Raw genomic sequence first — 19,968 nt, forward strand, 5'->3', positions numbered from 1 at the left:
GGAACTCTGTCTCAGAAACAAGAAAAGTGACTAACCCAAGGCGAGAGGTGTCAGGAGGAGACTTCCTGGGGAGGACCCAAAGGACGGGCTGGACTTGCAGGGCGGCTGGACATCGGCTGTTCGAACAAAAGAGGAAGTAAATCCCAGGGAGGTGGACAACTCATGCGTTAGCATGGAAGAATGGTCAACAGGGCACCCCAGGGACACTGTGAGTCACTGGGGGAGGCTGGGGTTTACGGGGAGAAGATGCAGCTTCAAGAGTATGACCGCTGGGGCTGCTGGGATGAGGAAAGATCCAAGACCCCGTTCTTTTCACTGGTCTGTGAGACCCCAATCCACACTCCTCCACGGCTGGTGCAACCTCCTCTCAACAGTTCCAGATCAAGGTAGTCCACACCACCTCAAGACCAACAGGCCTGCTGCCAGCGTGAAGAAAACCAATGCAGTTTCTTCTAACGCGTTAGGGCGGGGTCTCGGCTGTGGTTTCCTGGATCCTCTGATTTCGAATGTAATCAAGGAGAAGCCTGATCAGCTCAGTCTTCTCAGGCTTCCTGAACAAAAGACCTCAGATCAGGACACTTCAATACAGGCTATTTCTGCATAACCGAAGCCTAAGACCAGCGTGACTGACAAATGGCCACCTGGCTGGGCAGTCACATGCTATGAAAACAAAACAAAACAAAAAAAAGTGTGCTCTTCCAGGAAGACTACAGTCCTATGAACTCGGCTCCTCCCTTAGCACCCTCTGTAATCTTCATCACTTCCCTGAAGACCTCTCTTGATCTGTACTCAGTGTTCGAACGGGGGTGGGGTGGGGGGGGTGCCATACAATTCAGCTAATAACACAGACCTCCAGGGAGCGCCTCTGAGTGAAGGAGCCTGTGTGCAGGGAGGGGACAGCCTTCCCAGCCTGTTGTCACTTGGCAGTGGAGCCTCAGTGAGCCATGTGGTCAAGCCCCCAGCTTCCTCCTGTCACTATGCTTCTCTGAGGCTCCTTCTGGGGGCAGCAGGGAAGAAGTCTCTTTAGCTTCGTAGGTCAGGTCTCAAGGAACTTGGCTGTTTTTTTCCTAGCTTCTCCATGAGTATGCTTGGTGCAGAGACAGCTGCTGCCATGGAGACAGCACACTGCGGCACTGGGCCTGAAAGGCCTCCTGCTGCTTCTGCACCGGCCCTGAGGAAGGTGGCTGCTGGAGGGCAGGGGGATCGAAGGACTCAAACGGGGGAGCAGTCCAGGACCAGCAAGTTCTCTAGCCGTATCTGCGATCCCACCGGCCACCGACCCCATCGCTTCCACTGCTTTCTCTTCTGACGTGTGTTCCCTGTCGCCTGGCCACAAGTGGAGGATCGTTTCTATCAGAGTTAGCTCCTGTAGGCTGAGAGCTTAGCAAAAATCAATCGGGGCCAGGGAGGGACAGCTCAGCTAGGAAGGGGCTTGCCAGGTAAGCATGAGGATCTGAGTCTGCTCCCTGGAATACATGGGGGTGGGGGTGGGATGGGCTGAGGAGAACAAGCCAGGTGTAATGCCAGGCGGTTGTAATCCCAGTGCTGGGAAGCAGAAACAGATTGACTTCTGGGGTGCTCTAGCTAGCAGCCTAGTCTCATCATCGAGCCTCAGGTCTCAGTGGGAAATCCTGTCTCAAAAAGCAAGGTGTATGGTTCCTTGACCTCTGACCTAATCTCTTTCTCTCTCTCTCTCTCTCTCTCTCTCTCTCTCTCTCACACACACACACACACACACCACACACACACACATATTCAAATACATACATGTGTCTGCTTTAGAAATTATTCTAAAGAACTAAAAACCCACCTGGGTTTTCAGATATAGGTGTAACTCTCACCGCTCAAAGAAGCCTCATTCTCGTTAGATAGAGATCATGGCAGAGTCACAACTGGCCCAACAGCAGAGAACCATATGGCGCCCAACCCCAGCACACACATCGACAGCACAACCGTTATGCACCAGGTTCGGGACACATTACGGGGGGGGGGGGGGCGGAAAGGTTGTAAGAGCCACATGACCAGGAAGTCTGCCTCTAGATACAACACAGAAGCTGTACGCATGAAATCTGGACAATATGGCTGCTTAAATTAAAGACCTGAACACCAGCTCACATGTCAACAGGGATGGGGACATTGCACAGGCCCCATGCGTAGGTGAAGAGCTACAGGCAATTAAAATCCACCTGGGAAGGGAGAATTAGTCTCCCCGAGACGTAAGTCCCTAAGTGCTTATCCAATCCCAAAGGCTCAGCCCTAAACTATATGTACATGGAAGTAACACTGAAGAGACTCAGCAGGTTGGATTAATATATTTATTCATAAGTATACAACAGCAATAACTAAAGAATAAGAGGCCATAAAGTTGAAAGAATGGGGAAGTCTGGGAGGAGATAGAGGGAAGAGAGGAAGGGAAGAAATGATGTAATTATATTCTAGTAAGTTTTTTTTTTTTTTTTTAAGATTAAGGAGACAATATTATCAACGCACAAACTGAGTATAGATGACTCTGAGAGGGGATCAGAGCAGAACAGCAGTCCAGGTAGGCTTTGGCCACTAGGATGAGAGTTTAAGGGACTCCTGAGCCACGTGGATGGGCTCAGGTCCTGTACATCCCTTGACTGGCCTGAGTCCCTAGATGGGAAGAACTTAGGAGCTAGGCTGCCCATGACTCCAAACCTCTGGGAACCAGGGCTCTTGGTGGGTTATTAACCCAAGAGTAAGACCTGGCCTTGCTCAGCATAGGCCAGATGAATCTGTTTTGCAGCTCCCGCTCTGGGAAGCAGCCTTTAGTGTCCGCTGAAAGTGCACCTCTGGGCCATCAGGTTCGTAAGCACATGACTCACCAGTCCTCGTCCACATATATGACGATAATAGCTAGTCGCCTGGCCAAAGGGGAGTCAATCTATTGGCTGTCTGAGCTAGCGAGTTTATGCCGAGTTGACTTGTCCTAGAGTCGTTAGAGAGATGGAAGCTCAAATGAGAAAATGCCTCTGAAAGATTGGGCGGTAGGCAAGCCTGTAGGACATTTTCTTAATTGGTGACTGATGGGAGATGCTCATCCCAATGTGGGTGGGGCCACTTCCGGGCTGGTGATTCTGGGTTCTGTAAGAAAGCAGGCTGAACAGGTCATGGGGAAGAAGCCAGTAAGCAGTGTCCCTCCATGGCTTCCGCATTGCCCCTGTCTCCAGGTTCCTGCCCTGCTTCAGTTCCTGTCCTGACCTCCTTCAACGATAGGCTATGATCTGGAAGGGTAAGCCAAATAAACCCTTTCCTCCCCAAGTTGCTGTTGGTCATGGTGTTTCGTCACAGCAGTGGTGATCCTAACAAAACACTGTCCAATCAATTTTAACCTGTGAAAGCTGGGTCCTAACTCTGGAGGGGGTTACACGTCCATGTTGGACCATTTCTGAGCAAGATGGGTGATCAGGAATGAAAAAAGAGCAGAACTGAGCATCACACAGATGTCTCACAGGAGCTCTGGCGTTCCACAGGACAGTATCAGAAACTCTGAATATTCATAATAGGAGTCTGGGAAAGAACAGAAAGAGGGAAGGGGCACAGAGGACATTTAGGAAGATGGTGGCTGAGCTTCTCTAGTGTTTGGTGAAAGATATAGATTTACATACTCGGGAACTCTAAACAGGACATGTGCGAAGTACAAAGTTAAGCATATAACCAGGCCACAGAAAAACAAACATAAAGACAAATTGTGAACACAGCTAGGAACAAGGTGGCCTGTTTCATACAAGAGAACAATGATACAAATATCTATGACATCCCATCGGAAAGACAGAAACATCTTTAAAGCACGGGGGAAAAAAAAAACAAGAAAAAAACAACTGTTAATTCAAAATGAAATATCCACAAAAATCCTTTTTTGTGTGTGAATGAAAGGGAAATATTCACTCAAAAAAAAAAAAAACTGAAAACTATGGGGATCCACTGGTAGAGGAAGGTCTTAGGCTTGGGGTGGGGGGCATGGAATGATACGGAGTAGAAACAGATTATAGGAACGTGCAGGGGGTGGAGAAGTCGCAGACAGATGGGACACTTTGCCCTATGGTTTCCTCAACACGTGGGTGATCAGCAGGATGCAGGGGCCCAGATCTGCTTCTCAGCCACGTTGGGAGCAGAGAGGCAGACTTCAGCCCAAGAGAGGATCACTTCAGCCCAAGAGTTCAAGGCTGGCCAGCAGCATGGCAAGACCTTGTCTCTTTAGAAAACGAAAAAAAGCTAATCTGGGAGACACGGGCCTGTTATCCCAGCGACCAGAGGCCAAGTGGGAGGAGACACTTGAATTCAAGGTCAGCCTGGGTAATTCATGAGGTGCCTACCTCAAGGTAAAAAGCAAAGTACTAGGCACAAGCAAAATGATTAAATGTGTATTGCTGGCTAAAAACAGAATTACAGTAGCGTATTGTAGTGTTTACAGTACTTATACCTGTGACAGGCAACAGCACATACTTTGTGAGGGATACAGGAGCTCATGCCGGTAACCTATACGGCTGCAAGGGTTCATATTTAATGAAAGGTACAAATAATTGGTCTACGTCCTCCAGTCTGGAAGTAATGAAAGAGCGTATGACTAATGTCCAAACCCCCATGCTTTTTCTTCGTCAGAGGAGCAAAGTGAGTAAGGCAGAGAGAGAGAGACAGGCAGGAGTCTAACAGCTTCCAGTAGCCCCAGGGGCCCAATGGCTGCTGAACACAGCATTCTCAGGCCTCATTTCTGACCCAGCACTGACAGGGCTTCTGGTGCCAAGCACAGGGCGAGGCACCAGGGAGGAGCCCAAGCCAAGGGCCATCTTCTCATCCAGCCTTGAGATCAGCACCCATGTCTAAGCGGACTGGAGTGCCGGCTAAACTTCCAGACAGGTAGGACCGTTTGGTAATCACAGAGAGAGGCCAATGGTCCAAAAACAAGACCATGCTGGCTGTCTGGGCTTGCCAAGCCCTCTAGAGAAGACTCCGGCAAAGCAGAATTAGAATTCTCATGGGAGGGCCCAGGGTACGCCTCCTCTGGCAGCTCAGAGCCTGCTGGGCAGACAGTACTGTGTTCAGGTCACACCATGTTCCAAAACACAGGCCTTGGGCCCAGAGAAGGGAACAGGTGATGGGCTTGCATGTTTGTTTGGGACAACCTGGCCCTTGGCCGGAGTGGAAAGGACAGAGGCCATACTCCCTATGAGCTTACCAGTTGTTCCTCAGCTTGGTTCTGCAGCCAAAATTACCCAGACTCCTCTGCCATGGGTCCTTCTCTCTGATGCTATGCACAGTAGGCCCTGGCAGGAGAGGGGCTGGCAGGAGAAGGGCACAGGTTGTTACCAGTCGCCATCCCTGTCGGCACAGCACAGAAGTGGAACTTGTCCCGGTGTCCAGCTCTGTCCGCCTTCCTGCAGGGCCAGGTGGCACACCTCCTCTACAGGAGGATTAACAGCCCAGGGGACTGGTCTTCACCCCCAGGTCCCTGTCACCCCCTAGCCCCCTACCTTCAATTTCTTCAGTCCTGGTGTTGGGAGTCTTTCTCTAGGGTTATTTTCAAGGGGTTCCTCTAAGAAACTTGGTTTTGTTTGTTGTTTGTTTTTTTTCCTGTTCTCTATAACTAAAGCCTTAGACTAGCTTTCCTTGGTTCAAATCCTGGTGTGGCCTCTGTTGCTCTGACCTGTCTCAGCTGATACAGAGCCGGAGGCTCCTCCAAGGAGCCTGCTGGGATTGCCAAAAGCAGAGTGGGGTGAAAGGAAAGGGCAGGGTTTCTAAACCCAAATCCTCACCCAACTCTCATGCCCTGGTTGAGTTTGGGCAAGTCTCTTGATTTCTCAGTTTTGTCATCTAAAAACAGGGTTGACAACCCAAAGTTGACCCATCAGCCTCAGTGGGCACAAAAGGAGACTGGGGGAAATATTGAACTGTGTTAGGCAAAAGGATAAAAAATATTCTTAGAATTTTCCAGAAAAAGAATTATGGAAGGCGGGAAAGCAGCGGACGAGCTTGTGGGTTCGTCTCCGTTCCAGTCAGAGCGCCCCAATTCTGGCCTCAGCCCCATTCGCTTAGGGTGGGGGACAGAAGGATCTAGAGGTCCCAGGCCCTCATCCTCACAGCTTTGCTCAGAGGAGAAAGGGCTTCTCCTGGCTCATCCAGCTCTTATCTTTTCCAGAGAGGGTTCTGACTGTCTAACCCCACACATGTCACTGCCTGGTCTCGAGGTGACATGGGGGGACGTGAGGGGTGACAGCGGTCCATCTGGGTTCTAGAAACCTGTACTGTTTCCAGGGTGAAGATCCCCACGCCACAGACAGCCACAGGAAACAAACCAACTAACTAACAAACAAAAAGGACTGGACCACCACCCTGCGTCTTTCGTCCAGTGGGGAGGGGGCGGGGAAAAACCCAACCTGGATTATAAAAAGCTGTGCCAGCCTAGGTGCCAGGTAGCGTGAGGGAGCCACACCCATTGTATCAGCTATTTCCAAAGCCAACAGGTTCAGAGAGCTTCCTTAGCTGAGCCCGCATTCCACCAGTAGGCATGGCTGGCACCTGCTGGTTCTGGGTATGATTGCCACACCATCTGTAGGCCCGATGCCCTGGGGAGATAGCCTGTGATTGGAGAGGCTCGTTCCCCTCCAGTCTCCGATGCTGGCAGGTTCTGCTGTCTTTGGTGAATAAAGAAAGAAAAGGGGTACAGAGAAAAGAAAATGACCAAGGGCCTAAAAGAGTCTCCGAGCAAAAGTGAAGAGGTCCTGTGCCGCTGACTGCCAGAGCCCACAGCTGCACTAAATCGTCTCCTGAGTGTGTCCCTACTGACTAGTAGTGTAAAAGGTTTCCTTATCTGAAATACCTTTTCCTATTCTCATCCCAACTCTAGTCCTAGGGAGACTCCTACACATCCTTCAGACCACATGCCAGTCATTTCCTCTTTGAGATGTTTTTCAGAGGCAGAACCTCCCGGCTTCACACACCAGGGTTGACTGTGCACTTTGCTTTGTACACAGACACACCTAAGACTCTTCCAGAACAGCTGTAACCGCTGCAGAACCACCTCAGGGGTGATTTCAAAATACTCAAAGTCCGGGCCCCACCTCATGGGAACCTGACTCAGGGAGTCTGGGGTGTGACCAGGTGTCAAAGATGGAAGCAGATGCCCCCAAGTGTTTGTGCTCCTCAGCCAGGGGGGGGACAGCTAGGCAATGCCCCGTGAGAACCTGGCTTCCTCCTGTACACCGGGGCCTGACTCTGAGGAGTACGAAAGGACCGGAAAAGGGACATGGGCACGGTCGGGGTGAGCAGCAGGGGTGAGCAGCAGGGCAGAAAGCAAGGTCTCAGGGTCACTGTAACCCTCATCGGCAAAGCCCCAGTTCTGGAGTCGGAGTTCAAGTCCGGGTCCTGCCGCACACTGGCCACACATGCCTCCGCAAACCACTCGGTCTTCCTGTTTCCCCTGACTAATGGGGACGACCTCTCTGGTGGCTTCTCTGGGGCATGCTGAAAAGGCATCCTAGGAGCATCCAGGCACACGAGAGCCAGCTGGAGCCCCGTGAGCACGTAGCTGATGACTCATGTGCATCTGGGCAGGAGCCCGAGTTCTGCGGTCTAAACGGCATTCCCCAGGTACCAGTGCTGCAGGGGCCGGTTTTGAGCTGTTGAGGATGGAGATCAAGGGGCCCCTTTTAGGGACTGAACAGAACGGGTTCTCTGCAGTGGGGTGGGAGTGAGCCCCTTCTAGAGAGCACTGTGTGCCGGGCACTGAGGCCAGCTGCTCCGACGCCAACCTCAGGTCTGTTTCCTCAGTCCTGAGCAACAGCAGCAGATGGCTTAAATCCTGCTGAGATGAAGTTATCGCACACCCGGTAATGTGAGACCCTGCCCGAGCAGTCCCCTACGGTAGACGCCAGGACTTCGGAAATGACTCCTTCGCATCAGGTGGCTAAAGGGCAGGTTCCTGCCGGAGTCAGCAGAGGGGGGGTATTCTTGGTTTTCCTACCTCCTGGGGGGGCTGCTATCACTCCTTGGCTTGCTGGCACGTCACTCCCAGCTCTGCCTCTATTGTCATATTGCCTCCTCTTCTAACTTCCAGTTTCCTTATGTTGTGTTCCATGGAACACCTGAGGAACCCAGGATGCTTGCCTTGATGTTCTTGCCCCTGCAAAGTCTATGTTAGCATGGGAGGCCATGGACTCACAGGTTCAGGGGACTAGAAGGAATATATCTCTGGGGACCATTATTTTGGCATCTGTCTAACCCTTCCAGACCTCCTGAGTCAGATCCTGAGTGAAACTCTGAAGCTGATTGCCACCTCTAGATAGATCACATCTTCCATATGGTCTCAGAGATGCCCAGGCTTTGTCTAAACTGCCAGTGGAGGTCATGAGGGTGGCTGCCCGTTCCTCAACATGGGCCATCCCATTTGTCGCAGTTGCCCAAGTGTCAGGGACTGGTCTTCTGGGATTTCAGAGCAGCCTATGCCGGCCAGAAGGCATGGTGTTCGCAAGAGCCAGGCCAAGGTAGCCGCTTACACAGCTAGACAGCAACAGGCAGAGCGTCAGCCAAGAAGGCAGCGTGGACAGGTGCCAAAAAGGGAGATGCACATGAGAAAATGAAATGGAGTAAAAAACAAGAAAGGAGGGCTGGGGTGATGGCACAGTCGGTGAAGCTGCCGTCTCACAGGCATAGACATGAGTTCAGTGTCCAGACTGCACAGAAAAAGCTGCTGAGCGCTGACGCCTCAGAACTGAGGAGTTGGAGGCAGGGGGATCCCTGGGCCTCACTGCCAGACAGCCTAGCCTAACTGGTGAGCCCCAGTTCAGACAGTGGGAGCAGGCCAAACAGAGCAAGCTCACGGCTTGCCTACGATCCCCCTCAAAAGCAAAGACGAGCCTCAGCTTGCAGACAGAGGACTGGTCACCCCAGTTGTCCTGAGGCTGAGGCTTTTCCTGGGAAACCTGGGACAGGCTGTTCACCCAGCTTGCAGGGCGGCGCCACAAAGCCCCAGGCAACCGGGCAGCCAGCCCAACCCCCCAGCTGGTTGGGTTCCTCGCTGTTACAAAATACTATCCACATGAAGCGGTATCTGCGGGTGACAGCTGGAGCTGGGTGGCTGCAAGCAAAGATGGCTGCTGAGCCACAGAGGCTGGAGACCTCTGTGGTCCGTGAGCTCAGATTTTCTCCAGTAGGTAGTAGGGCAGAATGAGGGCTGAGGGCCAGGCAGGGAGGGAAGAAGAAATCCACAGAGATAAGACACCATGGAGAGGCCAGTGAGAGGGCTCTTTGGATAAAGGTGCCTGAGGCCAAGCCTGGTGACTTGAGGTCATGGAAGTAAAGAACCGGATCTCAAAAGTTGTTCTCTAACAGTCAGCGGTGTGCTTGAGATTGTGTGTGCATAGACACACACACACACACACACACACACACACACACACACACACGATTTACCTTCAAAAGCTTGCCATTGGGGAGTGGCTTCCCAGAGTCCAGGATCCGGGAGGCCCCAGGACTGCCTCCTGGAGGAGGTGCTTAGCTAGAGAGACCCTGCATTATCTGTCTGCCAGCATGCCGACGTGCTCCCTAGCACATCTGAACTGTAATCCCTCAGTCATGACGCGATCCTAATGATAACTGTGGACACTGTGGACAGAGTTAAGGTGGACGTGTGTCTTCGCCTAATGCCCTGGGGCTAGACTAAGGTCAATGGGAAGACAAACCTAATCTGAAGGCTGTTTGGGGAACAGATGGACCCGGGCCTGCACCATCCCGGCTCAGAACCCACTCTCTTCCCTTCCTGGGTAGACTCTCTCGCTCCCTAAGCCTCCTCGGGGTATACCCATCCCTTTGGCGCCACTTTTTGTTGGCTGTGTTACAGACAGTATTACAGTCCATGGTTGTAACACACAGATACACCCCACTAGGCTTTTCTTTCTTCTGTGTGAGTGATCTCATTTAACTAACCCTCAAGAAACCCTTCGAGGTAGATGTCTCACTTCCCATTTTACAGATATGAAAACCGAGGCCTGGGAAGGTTGTGGAAGTGACTCAGGCTCACACTGAGTCAGGCACTCAGCTCCACAGTTCCTTGCTGAGGCAGGCTCTGGGGCACTGCGGATTGGGGGGGGGGTAGCTCACCCATGCTAGACTGCGACGGTCACACAGCACAGATGCCTCCTGACTGACAGAACCTGTTACCTACTGGTAAAAGAGTCTTCTCTAGAAGATGGGCTTCCCTCCCATCAGGACTCAGCACCTGAGAGATGAGGTCGTGGGCTTCCTGTCTGCGTCACCATCCCCCAACCCTCATCTCGAGGAGAACTGATCCTCCTATGAAGCCAGGGCAGCTGCCAGCTCTAGCTCCCTTCTGTGAGGGAAGAGGAAATGTATGACATTGAGCAGAGGTGGTTATAACTGGGTAGGAAAGCGACGGATGTCAGCTGGAGCCAGGGAAAAGTCCCTGACTGAAATCCCATTGTCTAGATATGGCACTTTTCCTAGAGGCCTGGAATCCAGCCAGAGGAGGGCCAGAGCTGGACTCCAGACCAGGTTCCCTGACAGATGTCTCCCGAAATTTGTTTATTGACTTTTGTAAAGTGGGAGATTTTTAAAGCCCCAAAGTGACCACAACTTTGGTCTCCAAAGGAAACACCAGAGTGTTCATCACTGGGTGAAGCTGAGGATGTGGCCAGCCTCATGGGCCATGACGGGGGGGGGGGGGGGGGGGCAGCGGCCAGGGAATGAGGCAATGGAAGAGGGAGAGCAAACACACAGGACTCTGGTGTGTCCAGTATCGTCAGCATAGCATTCTGAATGGGCAAGAGAATGGGCAAATGGGATGTGAGAGCCGTGCCAATTCCACGTAATTCTTTGCAGGTCTCAAGAATGCGCGTGGCGAGTTGGTGGTGGCGACAGTGCAGGCCTGTAATCCCAGCACTCTGGAGGCAGAGGCAGGCAAATACCTGAGTTCAAGGCCAGCCTGCTCTAACAGAGTAAGCTCCAGGTCATCCAGGGCTATACAGAGAAACCCAGTCTTGATACACCATACCACTCCAGAAAAAAAGAAAAAAAAAAAAAAAAAAGATTGAGGATGGGAGCTCGGAGAGACGGCTCAGTTGCTAAGAGCACTGGCTGCTCTTGCAGAGGACTGTAGCTCAGTTCCCAGCACCCACATAGTGGCTCACAACCAGCTATAACTTCAGTTCTGGGGGATCCCATGCTCCCTTCCGGCCTCCCCAGGCACCAGGTGTGTACCTGATGTTCAGACACACACACAGGCAAAACACGCACCCACACAACATAATTAAAAACAACAACAAGAATGACCACACAGACGGGGATAGCTCTGATTAAACAACCATGTCGTAGGCCATGGGGATAGCCAGCGAGTGGAGGTGCTACGACCTCACAGGCCTGTGACCAGACCACCCCAACGGAATGAGGATGAGCAAACACAGATGTTTCAGGCCTCGACTAAGAAACTGCCCTGGAGCCTCCTGACCAAGAGCAGCCGGCTGTTGGCCTCACTATCTGCGTCTGTGTACCTGGGAGACTCACATCCGCTACCCACACCGAGGAAAAGTGGCTGGAGAGAAGGCTCAGCAGGCAAAAGCGCTGGCTGTGTGAGCCAGGTGGCCCCTGGAACCCACATAAATGTGGAAGGAGAGAACCACCTCCATGCGGTTGTTCACAGGAGACCTGTGGTATGAATATTCCTCACACCCATCTCACACACACACATGCGCGAACACACACGCATGTATGTACACACCTATCTAATAATAATAATAATAATAATAATAATAATAATAAACAGCTCCAAGTTGAAACTCTGTTTCAACTTCCTTGGTCTGATGGCATATCCTTTCTGCAGAACAAGACACAGTTTTGTGGAGGAAACCTCAACTCAGAGCCCAAAGAGTGCACAGTTTCTCTAGAAGGTGAGAAAATACACGTAGACAAAATACCCAGGAAACAAGCTGTTCCACCCTCAGAATGCAGCCCCGATTACACTGGCTCTTAGACCTCTGGTCCCCAGAGTTACAAGAGCACGTATTGTTAGTTTTTTCTTTTCTTTTCTTTTCTTTTTAACTTTAAAGCTACCGTGTTTGTGCTGATTTGCTATGGCAACCTCCAGAAGCTAATCCAGGGGAAGAGGAAACAGTCTGTGAAATGAGGCCTGGGAAATTTCCAGAACGGCTGCAACACATCAGCACTCACATCAGCAACCCTGGTCAATCCTACTCACAGCAACTGAAAGAGGAGTCCCCTTTGAACACCCCGAAGGGCGCCCTTTAAAAGCAGCAGGGGAGAAGGCACGTGGCCGGAGAGCTGCTGCCCTGGCTATGAGGTGGCAGTGAAGGGTGTCCTCGATGTCTCGAGGGAAGCGACTATCAGCACCGTGCCAGCTGCCGCCCAGCCCTCTCTCCAGAGAGGGCGAAGGGAGACCTTCTCGGGCATGCAGAAGTATGCGGCTGGGATTCTCACTCAGGAAATTCTGTGATGGGACCTTGATCACTAGGAGGAGGATGACCCTGCTCAGGCGAGGGGAAAGGACTGGGGCAGGGCATGAAGAAAGGAGCAGACATAGAATAACCGTAAGTGAACGTGGCTTGCACGACAGTCTGCATGTCACGGAGGGAGGCGCTGACTCCGCCTGCAGTCACTACCTCTGCCTTTGTCGCATTGCAAGGTTATGGTTAGATCGTTCTGACTCCCAGCTCGGCCAGATTCCAAGCTAGTGTTGCTCGAGGAGAGGCATCCAGATGAGGTCTGAGGGATGGCAGAGGAACAGAAGAATCCTTCGTTCTGCCCCAGGCAGGGTGGAAAGATGAGACGTGGTGGAGACCTGTGCCTGGAGTCAGGGGGTCCTTCCTGCAGCGTGACCCCTGCTCAACATTTCGTCACCTCCATTCTGTCCCTCCGGGCCCTTTCACACATTCAGAGCCGGATTTCCTGTATGAAGTTCTCTGTTTGACATATCTAGAGTAATGGGTGCCTCACTGACTAAGTCAACACAGGGTTGAACACACACACACACACATACCTTGGGAGGGGGGAGGCCATGATAGTGTCTACTCTGAAGGGAAGCTCCTGAAATCAACTCAGGTGAAGATTCTTGTAGCATTTGGTGGTAGCAAGGGGATCCAATAACTTCTAACATTAATAAATTAACAGTGAGTGTATTAGGATAATCATTAAAATCATAAAATAGAACAAAAGAGTTTTGGGGTTTTTTTTGTTGTTGTTGTTTAGTGTGGAACTAAATTTTTTGGTAGATAAAATTATTCCAAGAGGAAGGGGGAAAGGAGAAACACAAATGAGACAGGAAGAAAATGACTGAAGACTGGGTTGGGGATTTAAATCCAAATCTATATTGTATTGAGTAAGTATATAATTGTTCTAGTTAGACACAAGGATTAGCATCATGAATTCGAAGTAAAAATCCTACTATGTACCTTATGTGAATGACATGTAAAAATACAGAAAAGGGCTTCGGAGTTCATGGGGCAGAACACTAGCCTTTAGAGCCTGATGACCTGAGTGTGAATCTCCAGAACCTACACAAAAGCCCAACATATTAGTTATAAACCTCAGCACATGTCTGCTAGGAGACGGGAGGGGAGACTCTCCTGGGCAGCAAGCCTGGAGGACGCAGCAGGCAACAGGACAGACCCTGTCTCAACAAGGTGAGAAAAGAGCACTGACAGCCAAGAGCGTCCTCTGACCTCCGCACACATGCGCAAGGGCACACATACACATAAACACATTCACAAATACACACACACTCGTGTACACACTCACATACACACATATACATAACGACTCATACAAACCTTGATCGAAGAAAGTCTTTGTGTAGTGTGCTCATTAGTGTATTTATTTTCTCTTTTTGAGACAGGCTCTCACTATGTAGCCCTGGCTACCTTGGAACTCACTATGTAGACCAGGTAAACCTCACATTTCACAAAGATCAGCCTGTCTCTGCCTCCTGAGAGCTGGGATTAAAGGCGTGTGCCACCACACCTGGTCCTATTCATTTTACTAAAGTTAGACAAGCACTAAAGTCAAAAACAGACAAAACAAAACGAAACGGAAAAAAACTTACAAAAAGAGAGAGGCTCCCTTCATAATGGTGAAGAGTTTAACTTAGTTTTAAACCCATAAATTATGAAATGTATGCAAAAAAGAAGTTAAACAACTGGAAAGGAAAAACAAAAGTGAGGCTAATTTTAGAAGATACAGATTTTACTCATGCAGGAATCCCAAGCGGGGCTGGGGGCAGCTGTTGGTTGGTGAAGAGTTTGGCCAGATGTTTGATCCCTAGCACTGGCACCAGGCACTCTGGGAGAGAGAGGCCATCCTCTCAGGAGGATGGGGAGGTCCAAGGTCATCCCCGGCTACAACGCAAGTTAGAGACCAGCCTGGGACGCTTATTTTACAAATAAGTAAAAAGAAATGTAAAAAGAGCAAAATCTGAAGGATCTGCAGTGGACCGGTGCATCCCCGGGAAGTCTGCAGTTTAGACCAGGTCTGGGGAGAGGGACTCAGTAAGCAAAGTGCAGCCTTGCAAACATGGGGACTAGAGTCCGATCCCCAAAACCCATGTGCAAAGAAAGTCTTAACAAATTATTTCAAAAAAGGAAAAAATAATGACATATCTGGGCTGGTGAGATAGGTCAGTGGGTAAGTGCACTTCCCACTAGAAGCCTTAGTTGGCTCCCCAGAACCCACGTGGTGGAAGAAGAAATCAACACCCACAAGCTGTCCTCTGACCTCCACACAGGCACGGTGACATGCAGGCGCCCACTCCGAACAAATTTTAATACAAACTTTAAATTTTTTAAATGAAGTTGGACAATATTCCTAGATGCAAAACTAAGATATATAAAGTTCATTCATCTTTGCATATCCAGCAACCAAAATGTAGAAAATATTATTTTTTCTCCCATTAATTAATTAATTAATTTACTTTACATCCTGATCGAAGCTTCCCCTCTTTCCTCTCCTCCTAGTCCCTCCCCCACACCTCCCCTCTCCCTGCATTCCCCCCTCTTTTCCTCCCCAGAGTCGGGGAGGTATCCCACTGATATCAGACAAGGCAGCCCAGTTAGGGGAAAGAAATCCAAAGGCAGGCAACAGAGTCAAAGACAGCTTCTCCTCCAATTGTTAATGGACCCACAGGAAGACCAAGCTGCACACCTGTTACATATGTGTAGGAGGCCTAGGGCCATCCCATGTAGGCTGGTGGTTCAGTCTCTGGTGAGCACCAGAAAATATTCTTTAAAAATATCATTCACGGGGCTGGAGAGATGGCTCAGTGGTTAAGAGCACTGTCTGCTCTTCCACTGAGTTCAATTCCCAGCAACCACATGGTGGCTCACAACCATCTATACCCTTTAATACCCTCTCCTGATGTGTAGGTATAAATGCAAATAGAGCGTTCACATACATAAAAAAATAAATAAAATATTAAAAAAATACATCATTCACCAAAAAAAAAAAAAAAATCAAAGAAATTAAATTACTAAGGAAAAAAAAAAAAAAGACGTGAGTGTCTTATGGCCTAATTATAAATCTCTATAGAAAGACATTTAAAGTCCAAAAAAAGGAGGCTGGGGAGCTGGCTCAGTGGGTAAAGACGCTTGGGGCCAAGCCTGACAACCTGAGTTCAGCTTCTGGAATCAATGTGGTGAAAGGAGAGAATGGACCGTTGTGGATTTTCCTCTGACTTCCACACATGGACCCTGGAATGGGGGTGTAGGTGCAGCCCTCCTCTCACCCCCCCCCCTTACAGAACATGAAGCGTTCTCAAACTGCAAGGGTAAAGATAAATAAATCAGCTAAAAACGAACAACAGGCCAGGCACGGTACTAGGTAGAGTGGCACACTCCTGCAACGCCAGAGCTCTGGAGGCGGAGGCAGGAGGGTCACGGGCTTGAGGCCAGCCTGCTGCATAAAGCATGGTGAAACTTTGTCTTAAAATAAAAACAGGAGTGGGGGTGGGGGAGGGGGGAGGGTGGGGAGGTAGGAGTGAGCTACTTATACGAACAGGCATTTCACCAAAAAGATACATGAATGGGAAAGACACACCTGAAGCTTGGGGTCACTGTGGAGAGAAGGCAGCTTGCCCCGGGAAGGAGGGGTTAACCGTGAGCGGATCAGGGGATAATCCCGCTACTGGCTCATGGTCTTCACTGAAGTATTGGTTTCATGGAAACGCACGAATGTCAAAATACATTGAATAGTAAGCAGCCAACTGTGCTATATACTGTAAGTCAATCGTGCCTCATTAAAGCCGGTTTTACAAAGATTCCAGTAAAAACAGAAACATGCCGTGTTTGTGGGCTGGCTAACTCAGCGGCCCCCTCAGCTTGATTTATAGACTGAAGGCCAAGAGAATTTGGTTGGGTAAAACAGAAAGCTATTATAAACCTACAACGAGCTGTTCTCAGGGACGGACTGGCGAACGGCCAGGAAGAACAGGGTTGTACAGACACTTAGTATATGACAGAGATGGGTCTGAGGCAGGGGGCAAGGGCAGGCTCTTCGACCTTGCTGGGACAGGCAAGCATTTGTGCCTGATGGTGAGGGCAGGATCCTGACCTCCAACCATGTACAGAAGCTCCAGGGCCTGAGGAAGCGACTTGGTGATAGAGCCAAGCTCTGGGTTTAGCAGGCTCTGGGTTCAGTCCCTGGCCACAAAACTCACCTAGTAAATCCGAAACAGTAATCAGTTCCAGGGCCAGCATGAGCTTAGACGTCAGAGGCAACACTTTCAGTAGGTAATGGAGAGTGTCTTCAAGATGTATGTCAGGGTACGGAAGCGATCCGTGAACATATAAGTATGCATTCTCCACAAAGGAATCGTTAGTGAGATTGATTATATTAAAATGTAGAACTCTTCTGTTTAAGAACGTGGGGAAAAAGTTCACTGAGAGAGAGAAAGAGAGAGAATCTTTGTAATGTGTTGACATCAACCAGGGACTGGGGAGAGAAGATTTGCTGTGCAATCGTGAAGACAGTTCAAATCCCCGGAGCCCAGCGTGGCCACACACACGCCTGGAACCCCAGTGCTAATGGGATGGTGTCGCCAAGAACAACTGGTGTTTGCTGGTTACCAGCCCTGCTCTAGGCTCAGTGAGAGACTCTTGCTCAAGAGAGTGAGCAATACAGTAGGTCACCTGATGTCCTCCTCTGGCCACCGCACACGCACAAGGATGAACAAGTGTCCTCGCCTACCTGCACTCATATTCATGCACATACGTGTAAAATTTTAAAAAATTGTTTTTGAAGAAATGGAAGCTGCTAATCGTGGTACTCACCTTCAATCCTCGCACTTGAGAGGCAGAGGCAGGCATAGAGAGTTTCCACATAGAGTTCTGGGATAGCCAAGGCTAGAGACTGTCTCAACAACAAGGAAAGGGGAAAAAAATGGAATGCAGGGCTGGAGAGATGGCGCAGTGGTTAAGGGCACTTGTTGCTCTTGCCAAGGGACCCACAATCACCAGTAACTCCAGTTCCAGGGGTGCAGCACTTCCTTCTGGCCTCCACAGGCACCAGGCATGCCATGGTGCACAGACATACATGTAGACAAAACACCATACACACACAGTAAAATAATAACTTTTTAAAAAAGTCTTAAATGTTGCGGTCAGCTGGGGTCAGTGAGGGATCCCAAAATGGCTGGGTGGAAGCTTGCTCTAAAAAGCGTTGATTGGGTAGCTTTTGGGGAGTCCATACCCGGAAACCAAAAGAAAATTGCAAACTCCCTAAAGTCCTGGAATGAGACCCTCCATGCCAGGTTGGCTAATCTGCCTGAGAACCCACCAGCAATCGACCGGGCTTACTACAAGCCAATGTGGCCAAGGCTGGCTTGGTGGATGATTTTGAAAAGTATAATGGCCTGACTGTTCCTGTGCCCGAGGATAAGCACACAGCCCCGGTGAACAACGAGGAAAAGGAGGATGTGAAGAGCTGTGCTGAGTTCGTGTCTGGATCCCAGGTCAGGATCCAGGAACGTGAGAAGCAGGAGAAAGCAGGGGAAAATGAAGATCATGATTCCCTTTGACCGGATGACCATTGATGACTTGAATGAAGTCTCCCCAGAAACCAAGCTAGACAAGAAGAAGTACCCATACCGGCCTCACCAGCCCCTCGAGAACCTGTGCAGCAGACCAGCAGGGAGCCCTGGCCCACATTGAAATAAAACATTTACATACTAAAAAAAAACTTAAATGTTTTTAAAAGATAAAATGGTATATAGCAAGATAAATTAGTGTATGACAATTATATTCAATAACGTGGATAAAGCTTATGAATACAGTTTTGATCAAACAATGAATATTCATAGCGTGCTTATTATATTTTAACTTCTTTTTAAATGTGTGCGTGGGCTGGGCATGGTGGCAACCGTGAAGTCCCAGCACTTGGGAGACAGGAGGATGGTAAGTTAGAGGCTAGGCTGAGCCGCATACTGAGCAGCCCTGTCTCGAAAAAACAAAAACAAGAACCAAAAAAATGTTTGTGTCTCTCTCTGTACACTGGGAGGGCTTCCTGCAGCCCAGGCAGTCTGACACCTTCCCACCAAGCAGATCAGCTGCCTCGACTTTGCAAAGGTGTGCCCAAGCTCCCGTCCCAGCTGCCTGCTCTCCCCTCTTCTTGGACGAGCCTTCGTGCACAGGTCCAGTGTTACCCTGCTAAGTCTGGCTTCCTCCTGGCCCAGGCACTACCCTGAGCCTCAGCTGACACCCACAGCCTAAGTCCTCCTCTCTTGTCCGTTTGGATTCCAGTTCCTGGCACCTGGCTACCAGCTTGGGCCTTCACCTTGCTTATGGCTTCCCCAGCCCTACACATGTACTGGAGGCAAATAATAGTTAAAAATAATTAGCAATAATCAAATGCAGTTCCTTTAAGAAGCCGGCGGCATGAAGTTTGGGAGAGTTAGGGACACATGTTTGAGCCCGTTTGAAACTCATAACAGAAATAGCCTAGCAGAGGCAAACTTTGCATGTAGACTCTCGGATGCTGGGAAGGGTCGGACACGTGCAGAGGTGATGAGCTGATGTAAATCGCATGGCATGTAGGGCCATGTAAACAGGACCAGGTCAGAGAAGGACTCTTGGGACCTGTCCCCAAACTGCCCTGCCAGGGAGAGGCTCGGCCTGACAAAACCAAGGGGGGGCGGGGAGAATAATGGGATGGGGTGCTGGGGAAGCAGGGTAAAAAATCACAGAGGGTAGAGGCCTCTTCTCCCCCACTGCATGCCTGAAACGGCATCTTCCAGCATCGGTCTTCAGCAGCAGCCTGCCGCAGCTCGTAAATATTCTTCTATTGACTCTTGTTTTGGTCTTTAATGGTACCCTGTGAACTATTTCAATAAACAGCGTGAGGCAGAGGAAGGGGAGAATCAATCTCTGACATGTGAATGTGAGCTCCCACCAGCTCCGCCTGGGGCTTCAGTGAGGAGCCGTCACACTGACAATCTGCAGTGCACAAAACCAGGCATGGCTGTGGCCACTGGTACTCGGCCAGCATCTCCAGCTGAGTGGAAAGGGAAGGAAGCTTCCAAGACGAGAGAGCAAGGCCAGCTGGAGGGAGAGGGAGAGAGGGGGATGAAGCTCAACCAGTCTGAGGCCGTGGCCTGAGAGGCCCTCAGCCCTCCCCTGCTGTGACATGACATTTGAACGGGCTGGGGGCCTTGGCTGCTGGGTTCTGCTCTGGCTTTCACCCAGTCCCTAACCGTTCGTCCTGACCCCTGGTTTCTGTGTCTGTGTTTTGTAGATGAAAGCAGTGTTGGCCATACAGGGCTGAGGTCGGCATTGAATGAGATCGTTCACGGGCAGCTCATGGTTCACCTGCAGAGTGCTCGCCTTGCCCAGCATGCAGGGCGTCCTGGGGTTGATACCCAGCACTGCATAAAACTGAGCTTGATGGTGTACAGGAGTGATGCTGTCCTCTGGGACAGAGAGGCTAGAGGATAAGAAGTTC

The 19,968-nt window shown here is 50.3% G+C and overlaps 1 pseudogene; it reads left to right on the forward strand.

Annotated features, from left to right (window-relative positions):
- Positions 1 to 17,660: 17,660 nt before the first annotated feature.
- LOC129685989 (ATP synthase subunit d, mitochondrial-like) lies at positions 17,661 to 18,182 on the forward strand (annotated as a pseudogene).
- The last annotated feature ends 1,786 nt before the right edge of the window (positions 18,183 to 19,968 follow it).

Source organism: Psammomys obesus, unplaced genomic scaffold, assembly GCF_907164565.1.
Source record: "Psammomys obesus unplaced genomic scaffold, mPsaObe1.curated_primary_1811, whole genome shotgun sequence".
In the NCBI taxonomy this organism is placed as follows: Eukaryota; Metazoa; Chordata; class Mammalia; order Rodentia; family Muridae; genus Psammomys; species Psammomys obesus.